Consider the following 13,247-nt stretch of genomic DNA (forward strand, 5'->3'; position numbering starts at 1 on the left):
ACTCCTCCTTCAGAGGCAGAGGAGGAAATGGTAGACGTCACCCTAGAGGCAGGGGAGGTCCACAAGACCAGGGAAATTGCGATTCCTTTTGGGGCCAGCCTTACCAGTGCTCCTGATGTGGGGCACAACTGTGCTTCTTGGGGCCGGTTGGGGGTCGCATTTCTTTGTATCCAGAAGCCTGGCTAAGTATCACTCAAGACAAGTGGGTACAAAGAATTATTACCAGAGGTTATGTCATACCCTTTTCTCTTCCACCCTTTGTTCCCAAAAAAATCCCAGATGTTCCACCTAGTCACAGGGATCAGGCAACTATGGAGGTCAACAAGTTGCTGTCAAAAAGAGTCATCCAAACCGTCCCAGCAGACCAAATAGGATCCGGAACTTACTCCAGATTCTTTTTAGTGCCAAAACTTACAGGGGATTGGAGGTCCATTCCGGACCTCAGCAGATTGAACAAATCTGTAAAAAAGAACAAGTTCCGAATGGTAACACTGCAGTCTATACTCCCATTGTTAGGGAAAGACAATTGGATGTGCTCAATAGATCTCCAAGACGCCTTACTACCACATAAAAATGGACAGGGCATCAAAGAGTAAGCTACGCTTCCAGCTGGGAGCCAGTCACTACCAGTTCCATGCTCTGCCCTTTGGTCTCACCACAGCCCCCAGGGTGTTCACTAAATGTATGGCAGCAGTGACAGCTTACCTGAGGCGTTGAGGATTCTAGGTGTTTCCGTATTTGGACGACTGGATCCTGTCCACCCCCACCAGGCATCTGCTCCTTCAGAGCAGGGGCGCTACTATTCAGCTTTGTGCCTAGCTGGGAATTTCTATAAATTGGGAAAAATCTGCTTTATTGCCCTCTCAATCTGTGATTTTTATAGGCGCAGAGATAGGCACAGTAAACATTGTGACTCGTCTTCCTGCCGAAAGGGCACAGAGCCTGGTTCTTCAAATTCAGCATCTTCTCCCCTTATGAAGGGTCAAAGCCAAGATTGTTCTGCAACTCCTTGGAACCATGGCTTCCACCATACTATTAGTGCCACTAGCCAGGTTACACATGAGAATTCTTCAGTGGCGTCTGTCACCCCAATGGTCCTTTCAGCACCTGCCATTATCCCATCACATTCTGCTGACATAATCTTGCAAGAAGGACCTCCTTTGGTGGACATTACCCAATCAACTGACCACGGGCGCTTCATTTGTTCCTCACCAATCCGTTGCCACTGTGACCACGGATGCCTCACAGATAGGGTGGGGGGGGCATTATCTAGGCAGGACTGTCCAAGGCACATGGCAAGATCACAAGGCTCACCTGCATATCAACGTTCTAGAGATGAGGGGGGGGTGCTCCTGGCATTGCAAGCACTTCACAACCTTCTTCCTTTGGGGACTATTGCAATACAGTCAGACAACATGTCGGTAGTGTGGTATATCAACAAACAGAGCAGAACCAGATCTTACCCACTGTGTTGAGAGGCCATGCAAGTTTGGAAATGTGTGATATCTTCCCAGTGTTTTCTGGTGGCAACACACATTCCAGGGATGACCAACATGATAGCTGACAAGTTCAGCCGGGTGATCCTGATGCCTCATGAATGGTCTCTGAAACATGAAATAGTGGAACTGATTTTCTGCAGGTGGGGACAGCCTTGCTGAGATGTCTTTGCCAGCCCAATCAATGCCAAATGGAGCAGCTATTTTTCCCCTCTCTGGGGGAGTCACCCAGAGACGCACTTGTTCACGATTGGCCCCTGGCTCTCCTGTATGCTTTTCCTCCCTTTCCTCTCATTCCCAAGGTGATTCAGAAAGCGAAACAGCTGGGAAGCAAACTGATCCTCATTGCTCCTTACTGGCCTCATCAGGTTTGGTTCCCCTTCCTCGGGCCTCTTCTCCTGGACGATCCTTGGGCCCAGTTCCAGACCTTTTGACTTACATGTCAGGTTCGCTTCCCCCCTCCTTACACACCCTCAAGTTGACAGCGTGGCTGCTCCAGTTCCATCCCTAGTCAGGCTGCATGACTTCTTGCCTTTCATGACTCATATCCTTACGTCTTCTCATAAACCTTCCACTAGAAGGCTATATTCCAGTAAATGGAAAAGATTCTGTCTTTGGGTGGAGAAAATGAATGTTCACCCCTACACTGCTTCCATTCCAGTGGTTTTGGAATTTCTTTCTGAACTTTTTCACCAAGGATCTGCGGCTGCCGCTATCAGTGTTCAATTGGCAGCAGTTTCAAATTTTCATCTAGGTTTTCCAGATTCAACTTGATGTCTCATAAACTGTGCAAAACCTTCCATAAAGGTGCCACTTTATTAAGACCACCTGTTCAAGAGCCTGTTGCCTCATGGGATTTAAATTATGTGTTATCTAAATTAACATTTCTGCCCTTTGAGCCTTCGCATTCATCCTCTTTGAAATTTTTGTTGTGGAAGACGTTTTTGGTGGCTATCACATCTGCCAGTTAGGTGTCAGAATTGCAAGCATTGTCTGTTAAACTGCCTTATCTGATTTTTCACAAAGACAGGGTGTCCCTTCGTACTAATCCCTCCTTTGTCCCCAAGGTCTGCTCTCATGCCACTTTGAATCAGACCATAGAACTTCCAGTTTTCTTTCCAAATCACTCCAATGCAGCTGAGTACAGGTTTCACCAGCTGGATGTCCATAGACAATTATGTTTTTATTTGCACCGGACTAAAGACATCAGAAAATCGGATCAATTATTCATTTCCTCTTCCGAATCTAGGTTGGGCTTACCACTTTCCAAACTGACTCTCTCTCTAACTGTATTTCTAGCTGTATAGCTTATGTTTACAATTCAGAGGGTAAAACTTTACCCTTTAAAATCAAATCTGATTCTACCAGATCTCAGTCTGCCTCTGCAGCTTTTCAAGCCAGGGTTCCACTTGATAATATTTCTGCAGCTGCTACATGGGCTACCCCTCACGCTTTTATTACTCATTACAAATTGGATTTAACCTCCAGGGGTAGAGCATCTTTTGGTTCCACGGTACTCAGGAGTACTTTTCCTTGAGCCACCCAAGAGTAAGGCGCTAGGGATGCTGTCCCATATGTAAAGACTGAAGGTGAGATAGGACTACAGAAAATAAAGAAGTTATGTACTTACAATAATGTTCAATGTTTGTAGTCCATCTCACCCTTCATTCTTACAAACCTGCCCTCCTGCCCCCATCCTGGAAGTACCTGGAGACAGAAAAATATTAATTTCATTATTTATGGAGACATTTTAGTATTGGCTTCCTTCTGTATGATGTCCTTCAAGAATGCAACTGCAGTCATAACATATGGGTTGTCCTGCCTCAGGCAGCCCTCGGTCAGCCGGATTCCAAAGTCTGGGTCCGACGTCGGCTGATGTCGCATTTCTCTCCGACGTCAGAGCGGCTGGAGTACTTAAGCATCAGCCGATGCCATCTTCTTCAGTCTTTCTTGCAGCGGTGCCGGCAGAAGCAGTTCGCAAGTGCCGGTCGGTCAGCTCCTGTATTCTTGAATCGAAGTCATCAAAAGCTAAGTACCCGTTGGGGACCTTTTCTTGCCTCAGCCGATGTCAGAAATTACTGAAAAAGTAAATAATTGTTTGTCTTGTGGTAAACAAATACCTCATAAGGATTTCCATTCTTACTGCCTCCCTTGCCTTGGCCCAGACCACAACGTCTCGGCCTGTGCCGCCTGTGCTCACTTCAACAAGCGCACTCTCAGGCGCCGGGCGGAGTTCGCTGAAGACTTTTTCGGCGAAAAATTTGATTACACAATGCCGTCAGAACAACCAACAACGCATACGCCTAAGAAACGAAAAGACCGGAACCGACATCCTCGGTCCGCGTCTGCCACCGACACCACGTGAAAACTTACCGCGAGTGCCCCGGTTCCTTCTGAGGTGGTTATTCCACCGCTTCGAACCGAAGACACCGCATTACCGATACCTCGATGCGGAGGCCACTCCGACGCCAGTTATTGATTTTCCTCCGGATACTGAAACCGAGGAGATGCCCGAGACCATTGCTGTTGGTAAGGTCACTCCTGCACGTGGAGCTGCTAGGCCTCCCATGTCCATGTCTATCAAGGCCTACACACGTGCTAAGGCAGCCAGCAAGACCAAGCATCTTACTGCTAAAACCTTACCTCAGCCCACTCCTGACACTCAAATCATGTCTTTGGCCGTAGATTTAATTTCCCTGATCAGAGGTTCCCAGGCCCATCCTGAGAGAGGATCCCAGCCTCCTCCTGATAAGAGGCCCAGGGTTGAACCCTCTGACCCTCTTTCTTCAGATGAAGATTCTGAGGGCTCTGTTCACTCCGAAAGCCAGGAAGAGCCCTTCCAGACCTATGAGGATTCAGATGCAGAGGACTCCATTCCCTCGGCTTCTCCTCCTGAGGATATTTCTTTTGGGGAAGTTCTGCATTCCATGAGGGAGCATTTTCAGTGGCAAGGCCAGGAATATTCAGATTCCAGAAAGCGCCTTCGAACATTCCTTAAAAAACCCCAGCACAGACCCTTAGCTATACCTCCTGTGCTTGATGTTTTGGATGATCTATACTCTGACTCCAGTGTTACCCTGATACTCTTCCTCCTGCTCCTGTCAAGCCTGACAGATACTATAGGGTCCCAGAAACCCATTCTCATTTCTTTAGGGCCCATGCTGTTGATTTAGAAACTATTTCCCAGGGGCCTAAAGGGGTTTCAGCTACCACCTCCAAAAATCCTTTGCCTTCCGACAGGGAAGCAAGGTCCTTAGAGAGATGGGGGAAGAAGGTTTACACCTCCACTACTTTATCTATGAGAGCTCTCAATTGTCTCTTTCACATGTTTCAATATCAGGATTTCCTGTTAGATGATTTACAGAAAAAAATTGGCCTCTCCTGAACCTTTAGATAGGAAGTCTTTGCAAGAGGCTGTTCATAATTCTCAGCAGGTTAGCAATCACTTTCTACAGTGTGGATATGATTCATTGGAAGCTTCATGTAGGGCAGCTATGACAGGGGCGGTCATTCGTAGACATGCATGGTTAAAAGAACAACCTTTACCAGATCATGTTAAGGCAAAACTTCTTGATGCACCCTTGGAAAAGAACAAGATCTTTGGTGCTAATGCTAAAGATGTGTTAAAGTCCATTGAGGAAAAAGCCAAGTCAGTTCAGACAGTCAAAGATTTCCTCCAGGTTCAGCCACCCAGATTCAGCAGGAACTGGCCTTCTAAAAATTGGTCCTTTCCTAATCCTGAAAGATTTCAAAGGGGCAAAAACAGGCATGCCCGAGGAAGAGGGCAATACAGAGGATCCTACAGGGGACAACAATGGCAACCAGCAAACCAAAGAGGTGACACAGGGGTTTCTCCTGCCCCGCAGGGACAATCTCAATGACTTTCCTCTAGTTTTGCTTACCAAGGAGCAAACAGAAGCTCCCTTTGGTGGAAAATTATCTTTGTTTTCAAACAATTGGCACAAACTGACAAAAGACAAATGGAGTTTGGACATTATAGACCATGGTTACAGGTTCCATTTTCATACCTTGCCAAGAAAACAGGGCATGCCAAACCTTCCACAAAATCAGAGGACAGAGGTTATCAAGCAAATTTCTCTGCTTGCTCAGATCAAAGCAATAGAAAAAGTTCCACTACAAGAACAAGGTCAGGGATTTTATTCGACTGTTCCTTGTTCCAAGAAAAGAAACTCAATGGAGACCAATACTGGATTTGTCCGCTTTAAACACTTTTCTCATAGTACCAAAGTTCAAAATGCTGACTCTACAGCAACTCCTTCCCATGCTGGGCAAGGGGTCTTGGCTGATTACTCTGGACCTCAAGGAGGCATACCTGCATGTCCCTATCAGACACAGTTGCAGAAGATACCTCAGATTTCTTGCAGGGCCAGAGCATTATCAATTCCCAGCATTGCCATTTGGCTTATCTACTGCACCCAGAGTATTTACGAAATGCCTGGCATCAGTAATTGCTCATTGCAGGCTCCAGGGGATTCAAATCTACCCGTACCTGGATGATTGCCTCATTCAAGCGGACACCAAACTTAACCTTGACAAAAAACTTGAATTATGTCATACACTTGCTACAGGCTCTGGGATACGCAGTCAACTTTCAAAAGTCAAGACTTCAGCCATCCCAGCAAATAACCTTCTTAGGAGCCAAACTAGACACAGCCTCTCAAATGGCTTACCTGACAGAAGACAAGCAAAAGAAGTTAACTCATTACTTCAAAAGTTTAGCAAAACTCACCCAGATGACTGCAAGGAGATTCCTACAGGCCCTGGGTTACATGGCATCCTGCATTCTCCTGGTTCCACTAGCAAGACTACACATGAGAAAGCTTCAGTGGTACCTAAAATGTTTATGGTCTCAACACAGCAACAACCTAGAAGCAACTTTACCGCTCATTCCATGTCTTCAAAAGGAATTTCTATGGTGGGCCACAGTAAGCCAGTCAAACACAGGTATGTCATTCAAAAAACCTCAGATAACACAGACCATGACCACAGATGCCTCAGACCTTGGATGCGGGGTGCACATGGAGGGCAGATGTATTCAAGGACAATGGTCTCCAAAGGAAACACATCTGCATATCAACCAAAAAGAAATGCTGGCAGTAATGCATGCCATCGAGGCCTTCGGACAACAACTTCAACAAGGCCACCTACTAATACGGACAGACAACACCACTGTGATGTGGTACATAAACAAGCAGGGGGCACTCATTCTTACCCCCTTTGCAGACAGACAATGAATCTTTGGGAAAAATCACTGAGTTTAAACATACAGTTACAATCCCAGTTTGTTCCAGGCAAAGACAATGTTCTGGCGGGCAGTCTAAGTAGGAATTTCCTAGACCCCCACGAATGGAGGTTACATCCAGACATCTTCATACGACTCACCTCGACATGGGGCAGGCCGGACATAGACATATTTGCCTCCCACCTCAATCATCACCTACAAAAGTTCTGCTCAAGGACATATCATCCACAAGCATGGAAAATAGATGCTCTCTCATTCAACTGGAGCTCCCTAATAATCTATGCATTTCCACCTCTGCCACTGATGACCACAGTGTTACTAAAGATCAAAGCAGAGCAGCCGAAGGGGATCCTAATAGCTCCAGACTGGCCAAGACAACACTGGTACCCACAATTACGGAGCATATGTCACAACAAAACGTGGGCCCTTCCCCAATGGCCCCAACTTTTGACAACACAACTTCAGGACAGTTCATCCCAACATCCAGACGCTACAGCTAACAGCTTGGGAGATCCCATAAATAACCTCAATTTACCTCTCTCCAAGGAAGTCCAGTGGATACTAACAGAAGCCCGCAGACCATCCACCAGAAAGGCTTACTCAGCCAAATGGAAGAGATTCAGCATTTGGAATACCAACAAGGGTCATGATGCATCACTTTTGAGCATTCCACTCATTCTGGAATACTTGGCAAATATGCTACATAACGGACTCTCATACTCTTCCATAAAAATACATGCTTCAGCTTTCTCAGCTAGGTACAACACTGATCCACCTGCATTTTCACATCCTTTGTTAAGGCAATTTCTTAGAGGAATCAAGAATATAAAGCCCCCAAGAAAGGCACCAGTACCAGCTTGGGACCTCAATTTTGTTCTAGAAAAATTGACTCTACCTCCATTCGAGCCAGCAGCTTCTGTGGATTTACAATTTCTTTCCTGGAAGACAGCTTTCCTGCTGGCCATTACTTCAGCAAGAAGGGTTTCGGAATTACAGGCCCTAATGGCAATACCACCGTTCATAACTTTTCACAGAGACAGGGTCTCCTTACGAACCAACCCTACCTTTCTACCAAAAGTGGTATCTAGGGTTTCTTTAAATCAAGCAATCCACCTGCCAACTTTCTTTCCCAATCCTGAGAACAAAGGGGAAAGACTGTTACATACCTTGGACATACACAGACAACTTTGCTACTACCTAGACAGAACCAAGACCAGTAGGAAGTCTGATCACCTTTTTGTAGCTTACGCCCCTGGAGTACAAGGAAATGCAATTTCCAAACAGACAATTTCAAAATGGATTGGACATTGCATCAGATTCTGCTATTCCTTTCATGGAAAGAGTGTGCCAACCAATGTCAGACCACACTCCACCAGAGCTACAGCCACCTCTACAGCATTCTTAAGAGGGGTGCCTACAAAAGACATTCTAGAAGCTGCTACATGGAGCTCCGTGCATACATTTTCCAAACACTACAATCTTCCTTTATATTCCAGATCCAGAGCAGGCTTTGCTTTGGCAGTCCTGCAGGGATTGATAGCTACACCATCCCTTTCTTAGAGCATACCACCTCCCCCAGCTAAGCTATGGTATTCAACCCATATGTTATGACTGCAGTTGCATTCTTGAAGGACATAGTACAGTTTTGTACCTACCATAAATGTAGATGTCCGATAGATATGCAACTGCAGTCTCCTCCCTCCTTCCCCTCTATGCCTTGGGTCCACTCTTCTCCCTGTTATCCCTAGCTGGGGATATCTGTTATGGTGTATCTGTTTATTGCTTATTTATTTGTATGGAAACCTATTATTGTCTTCCAATTTGATTACAGCCTTCCTTGGAGGGCACCTGGCATCTGGGGCAAGAAACACCGAAGAAGATGGCGTTGGCTGATGCTTAAGTACTCCAGCCGCTCTGACATCAGAGAGAAATGCGACATCAGCCGACGTCGGACCCAGACTTTGGAATCTGGCCGACCGAGGGCTGCCTGAGGCAGGACAACCCATATGTTATGACTGCAGTTGCATATCTATCAGACATCTACATTTATGGTACGTACAAAACTGTACTTTTTTATTATTTCTACTAGTCAGCAGCAAACAAGATCTGGGGATTGTACTGGTGCACCATGGGATACCTACCTAGCCACAAGCCAACCAGAAGTTTTCCAGCTTGTAAATAGGCCTAGTCCAATCCCATATGTAAAGAATGAAGGGTGAGTTGGACTACAAACATGGAACGTTATAGTAAGTACATAACTTATTATTATTCTATCAGTAAATGCAAATGCTTCCATTGCCCAACTCATGCTTTCCCTGCATATTTTCTTACACTCTGCTTCCCTTTGGATCATCATTGTTCTATGATTGCCAGATGTTTGCTCCCCTCCACAAAACCACATTGATCCATATCTATCAATTTTGGCAACACCTTTGTCTTATTTTTTAGCTATTATAGACATAAACACCTTATTATCATGGTTTAAAATTTAAAAGTGGACCAATGTTAAGCTGGGTCTGATGACTTGTTACAATCTTTATGTAGTACAGCCATCACAGCTTTCTTTCAGGATGTTGGTGCTTCCCCTCCTTTTAAAATACTGTTAAACAAAACCTACCAGACCTTTATCTCTTTCTTCCCTCCTAGCTGCTAGACATCCACAGGAATATTAACTCCTGAAGAATTTCCTGCAGATTGATTTGCACATCACAGTTTTTTTCTCATCTCCTATCTTAACTGTTAATTGTTGAGCCTCATCTACCACTAACCTTGGCATATTTACAACTTCTATAAATACTTTCATTGTGCTCTTTGTTATTTCCACATTTTCTGCTCAATACAAAATTTCATATAATTTCCAAAATATCTCTAAAACCTTTACATGCTCTCTGGTCTGGTTATTTTTCTTGTTGTAGGCTCCCTAGGTTTGGTAACAACCCTGTATACTTTATGTTTACAGAGTCATTGTGCTAAATGTTTTTGTGCTTTGAAATTATTATAAGAAAAAACAGTTGCTTAACAGCAATCTTTCTGAGGTCATGCATATTATCCAGATACTCCCTTATTGCTCTTGTTAGCACTCTGCAGTTGTGCTACTTTTTGTTCTGTGAGATTTGTCAGCACCTCTAAATAATTCCTGTTAATTCTTAACCATATCTCTTTTTCTTTTATTTCTACCATAATTTTAAACTCAGCTTTCTTTTTTTCTGACTTAATAGTTATAACTTCTGAGTAAAATTCTGTCTTCCCTAATAACTCTTGAATAATTTCCACTAACCATTTCTTAAATTCTTCTCGGTTTTAATAGGTAGGTGGAAAAGCACCAGTGTCCCATTTTTACTTCAATGCTCTGGATTTTTGTCTTAGTTGTTATTGCCTAGTGGTCTGAAATAGTTATTGGATGTGTTTTGAAGTAAATATAATTTTTGTCTTGTCTAGCCTAGTTACATGTTATATGTAAATGCTCTGAGTTCCTACTAGTGAATGTATGCCTTCTATACTAAATATTTTCATAAATGTCTTCAGAAATCTACCCTCTTTTATTATATTTCCATTCTAGATCCCCCAGATACATCATTGCTGTTGCAAATCAAATTCCTGTTACCACCTACAAGTAATATTTCGTGCTGAAAGCTGATTATTACTTCTCAAATTTTCTTAAGCTTCATAATAGCAGTTTTAGGTGGAATATATATACATGCCAGCATAATCCTTCTCCCTTGCCAGTAGCCCCTTACTACTACAAAATCTACTGTTATTATTTTTTCCTCTTCTATCACTGTTGGAGCTCCACTAACAATTAGTATCAATTTCTCCTTTTCCTTTGTCCATGATACTCTGCTAAATATCCCTATTTTATTAAATTCACATGCTCACATCTTTCTAAATGTCTCCAAATGTGTCTCCTGCAGCATTTGCTATTTGCAGTCTATTTCTTAATGTAATTCAATACTCTGGCCTTTTTGTCTACCCCTCACATTCCAAACTAATTTGAATAGTGTAGCCATTATGATAAAAAGTTATTATTGACATCTATTATTTATGACAGTTTTTTAAAATGTCTTTTTCCGGTATTTGTTACATGTGCCCACTAATGTTTGGCAGATTGATCTTTTATACAGTCACTTCTTTTCATCTCCATTTGAACATATATTGCATTTCACAATACTTTTTGTTTTAATGAAAACCCTCAAAAAACAAAAAAAACAAGCATACCCCAGGAACACCCCCATAGCCTGTTAATTTAAAACAAGTGCACAATACTATGTAGATCTTCAGATAATGAAGTTTAACCCTCCCGACAGGAACAGTTGTCCTAAATTGACAGCTGCACCCACAGACATTACCTATAACCTAAAATTAAGGTTATCCATGCTAAAATGCATGTTTCAGCCTGTGTTCCTAAATTAAATTTACCCATGCTAGGATGCATATTTCAGCCTGTGTTCCTACATAAACTAATTGCTGTCTTTTATTGTCTTATCTTTATTCCCCTCACAGCTATGAAAAACAGCTTGCATGCTTTCCAAAAACATGAACTTTTAGCCTTAAAAAGTGCTCTGGCTTTTTGCCTACCCATGTCAGCTTGTCTCCATGGAAACATAAGAACAAAATGTACAGCTGCCATCATCTGCAGACTTCTCAATTCACACTCAACATTTATTTGCTAAAGGAAGACTTTTTATTACATTCTATGTTCTCTTATTTACTTGCTTACACACACCAAAAAAACTCATTAGATTAAGCCAGAGGCCTTAATCCAGACATACACCTGTGCAAAAATAAGAAAAAAAATATCAACTCTAGGGTCTATATTATAACAGCAAATGCTTAAAATAGCGAACGCTGTAAAATTGACCCATAAAAATGAAAATACAAAATTCCGAACAAACGGAACAGCGATTTTTTTTTTCCCATGGAAAAAAAATTGCTGGTCCGCAAAAAAAAACTCCAAATACAAAATACACAAAATAAAGTTGGGGGCTTTGCCCCCACACCACACCCCCCAATGTGAGGGGCTGTGCCCCCCACACCCATTCTACTTAAATATACCAACTCTGAGATCAAACCACAATGGAGGAAATGCCAAACTCTGGAAAACGGCCCAGTGATTTTTTTTTTCCCTGGGAAAAAAAATCGCTGTTCCATGTCTTTGGGATTTTCCTTTTTTGACATTTAGCTGTCAATTAAACAGCATTCACTATATTAAGAGTTTGCTTGCTTAATAGGGTACCCAACTCTACATTTGTTATAATCTGTGCACTTTTACACCCCACCCCCAACTCAGCAACCCAAGATTACAGCATATTAACTTAAAACATGCCTTTGTCCAAGCTTTCTTCTCTTTTTACATTGTAATGCCAACATTTATTTAAACTTAAAAAGAGGAAAAAAGATACGTGTTTACTTTAGTATCTTTATCACATAGGTTCATACTAAGCTAACTGCCCTTGCGAGCCATTTTAAGCCTAGCCAATTATCCCTTGTGAGACTCAAACCCAGCACCTTGTGTTTGTAAGGCAAACACCTTAACCATTAGGCCACCCTCCCAACACCAAAAGCAACTACGCAGTGAGCAGGGTTCAAACCTGCGCAGGTAGACCCCATTGGATTTCAAGTCCAACGCCTTAACCACTTGGCCATCACTGCCACATACAGTAAATGAAAATGGTTTACTGTATAACATGCAATTTATATCACAAAATATTTTATAGAAATACTGTTAAGAAAAATGTTTTATGTAGATGTTCATTGTGTTACCCTGCTGCAGTCATCACACTTGAGTTATCCTGTCGTCAGGCGGTCCCACAGTCATCCGGAATTCCAAAGTCTTGGTACGGCGTCGGCTGCTGTCGCTTCTTCCCTGACGTCAGTGCGCCAGGGGTATATAAAATGCATCCGATGCTATTTTCTTCAGTCTTTCTTGCCACGCGGTGCCCGAAGCAGAAGCAGTTCGCAAGTGCCGGTCGGCCGGGTCCTGAGATTTTCGAAGTCGAATTTCAGATCTGAAGTCTTCAATAAAGCTAAGTACCCCGTTGAGGAAACTTTTCTTGCCTCAGACCGATGTCAGAAAAAGTTAACAATTGTATTTCTTGTGGGAAGCAAGTACCTCATAAGGATTTTCATTCTTACTGCATACCTTGCCTAGGCCCAGACCACAACGTCACTGGTTGCCATTTTTGTGCAAGGTTTAATAAGCGTACTATAAAAAGATGCTTTGATTTCGCACGACACTACTTCGGTAGAAAATTTAACTACACTATGCCGTCGGAACAACTGACCACTGGCGTGCACAAAAAACGCAAGGATAAGGACAGGCAGCCTAGACCCAAGCCAGACTCTGAGGCCTCGGCTGGTCCGGTCTCCAGTTCACCGGTCTTCAGTGAGGCTCCGATGCAGCCCCTGACTACCGCAAATCTGGAACCCGAGACCGCTTCGGAGCTTTTGGCGGAGAGTACTAGGCCGACGCAGCCATTTTGTTTAGCCCC

General features: G+C 43.3%; 1 non-coding gene across 1 annotated transcript; it reads right to left on the reverse strand.

Annotated features, from left to right (window-relative positions):
- Positions 1-12,326: 12,326 nt before the first annotated feature.
- Positions 12,327-12,408, reverse strand: TRNAS-UGA. Its single transcript has one exon. It is a non-coding gene; the product is annotated as a tRNA-Ser (tRNA).
- Between the last annotated feature and the right edge of the window lie 839 nt (positions 12,409-13,247).

Source organism: Protopterus annectens, chromosome 11.part0, assembly GCF_019279795.1.
Source record: "Protopterus annectens isolate FY-2018-M chromosome 11.part0, PAN1.0, whole genome shotgun sequence".
Lineage (NCBI taxonomy): Eukaryota > Metazoa > Chordata > Ceratodontiformes > Protopteridae > Protopterus > Protopterus annectens.